The following is a 2,552-nucleotide window of genomic DNA, read 5'->3' on the forward strand; positions in this document are numbered from 1 at the left end:
ATGAATATCTTTTGAACTGAACAGAGTTGCCAGTGTAAAGCCTTGGACAGCAAGAGATTGCTATAAGGCTCTTTACCTTTAACTTCCATTGTTATTGTGTATTCAAACTCATTTATGGAAATAGAATTTACTTCTCTATATCTGTTCACTCTCTGTTTATCACGCATGAGTAGCTAAATCTATTGAATGGGTTGAAAAACATTTAGCTAGCACAACTGGGGATCTTCATTCTATGCGATTATCTTGTATTATGTATGCTTCATTTGTCCATTAGAGATACTCGGGAGGGTAGTCGAAGGACATGATCTAGGTTTGGGAAAGTCAGGTCAGAATCTAGGCTCGGAAGAGTCAGATTAGAATGTATAATCAAGAGATAAGAGCTTAGGAATAAGCACTGTTTGCTATTAACACATCGTATGCATCCTAGAGATAGAATATGATTGTGTGCGGTCACCTTGCCTTTTTGCATCTTGCATCATCGCATAGGAAAAGAGTAGAGACTTAGGAATAAGCTCTATGGACACTTTTTCATTCAACACATGCGTCCTATATTTAGGAGCACCGCATTTGCATTGGGAAATGACTCGTTGTGCATGGGTGTAGCATGATCGCATAGTCTGATGCATTCCCAAGTAACGCTAGCTAAAGACCTTCTCAACCTGTTCATCTGCATACTCAGTGCATCTATCACACAATCAAACTTTTCTCAAATCTGCTGCATTTGTTTATTTTTCATTATAACAATCAACAAAACCAAACAATTATTTGAGTTATCGGTTGTCGCAAAGTCTTCAGAGAAATTACCACCACCGCATATTGTTTTCCAAGTCCCTGAGTTCGACCCTGGACTTACTAGAAAACTCAGTGGGGTTTACACTTGGATTCCACTAAGAAAACTTGAGTGCTCAACGCATTTTCATCATCGCATTTCATCCATAATTCCACCTACTAAAATAACGCATCAAGTTTTTGGCACCGGTTCCGAGGACTTCGGGAAAGCAGTGTGCTAACGGTGATTTTTCTAATTTCTTTGCAGCTCAATCTCTAGCGAATTATGACCTAGAGATTGAAAGAACATTTCAACGACGATTAAAAGACAACCACGAATAGCAAGACAAAACCTCAAGAATGGCGGAAGAACTGGCAGAAAGGGCCATGGACACAAACAATATAATGGCCAACCCCATCCTTCTGGCGAATGACCGCAATAGACCCATTCGGGACTATGCGTCGCCCAACCTCTATGATTTCTCTCCAACAATCATGAGGCCAGCGTTAAACGGATCGAGGTTTAAAATGAAGCCAGTAATGTTGCAGATGTTCCAGCCTACTGGGCAGTTTGAAGGGAGGCGTAGCGAAGACCCGCATGCCCACCTCCGTAGCTTCATAGAAATCTGCAACACTTTTGTGTTCCCAAATATCTCTACCAAAGAAGTTTGACTAACTCTGTTCCCATTTTCCTTGTGCGATCAAGCAAGAAAATGGGTGTATTCTCTCGAACTGGGAGAGATAACCTCGTGGGAGCAAGTCGTCGAGAAGTTTATGAAAAAATACTTCCCACCTACCGAGAATGCCAGGAGAAGGAAATTAATAACAAATTTTGAACAAAAATATTGATGAATCGCTTAGCGATGCTTGGGTGAGGTTTAAGCGGTTGGTAAGAGATTGTCCACATAATGGCTTACTAGACTTCTTGCAGATGGAGATCTTTTATCAAGGACTAAATCCCTCTTTGCAGACCGCTGCCAATGTGGCAGCAGCTGGTGGTCTGCTTGAGAAAACATATGAGGAGGCAAAGAGAATACTTGATCGCATTTCCAAAAATTACGAGGATTGGCGGGAAAGCGATCAGAGATTAAGAATTAAAGACAGTGACGACATAAACGATGGGGCCATGCATCTCTTCAAAATCAAATGACTGCGACGATGAGTTTGATACAAGGCATCGCAATTAACAGCACGAGAGCGAAGAAAGGGCAGGTCAACACCATTGCTCAAATGACTGCAAGATGTGTCATCTGTGGAGATGCTCACTCGATGGAAGAATGCCCAGCAAACCTGCAGTCAGTATGCTTCATAAAGACTAATCACTATTCCGATACATATACCCCCGGGTGGAGAAACCACCCAAATTTTGCGTGGAAAAATAAAAAACAGAGCTTCCAACCAGTGGCGCAAAAAGGAGGGCCATCCGGATTGTTCCCGCAAAACAATGGTCCAACGCATGATCAAGCTAGTAGCTAACAAACACCGCAATCTTCGTCTTTAGAGAGCTTGTTGAAGTAGTACATCGAGAAAAACGAATCAGTGCTTCAGACTCAAGCAACGCCCATTCAAAATCTCGAAATTCAGTTGGGACAAATTACGGGCGAGCTGAAAAATAGACCGCAAGGAGCGCTGCCAAGCTCAACATAGCTTCCTCGCAATGCTGGGGGTATCAAGAAGGAACAATGGGCGACAAAATGACTGTGGAAGTAAGGGAGGAACCCATCACAACCAGCTTGAATGCGGTGACAACCGAGGACCTGTTGACCTATAGTTCGAAAGAGGTC

At 42.6% G+C, this 2,552-nt stretch overlaps 1 non-coding gene across 1 annotated transcript; it reads right to left on the reverse strand.

Moving 5' to 3' along the window:
• Positions 1 to 1,575: 1,575 nt before the first annotated feature.
• Positions 1,576 to 1,683, reverse strand: LOC120069914 (small nucleolar RNA R71). The gene has a single exon (XR_005479721.1). It is a non-coding gene; the product is annotated as a small nucleolar RNA R71 (small nucleolar RNA).
• Between the last annotated feature and the right edge of the window lie 869 nt (positions 1,684 to 2,552).

The sequence above is a fragment of the Benincasa hispida genome, chromosome 5, assembly GCF_027475165.1.
Source record: "Benincasa hispida cultivar pf3 chromosome 5, pf3_genome.v1.1, whole genome shotgun sequence".
Taxonomy (NCBI): Eukaryota; Viridiplantae; Streptophyta; class Magnoliopsida; order Cucurbitales; family Cucurbitaceae; genus Benincasa; species Benincasa hispida.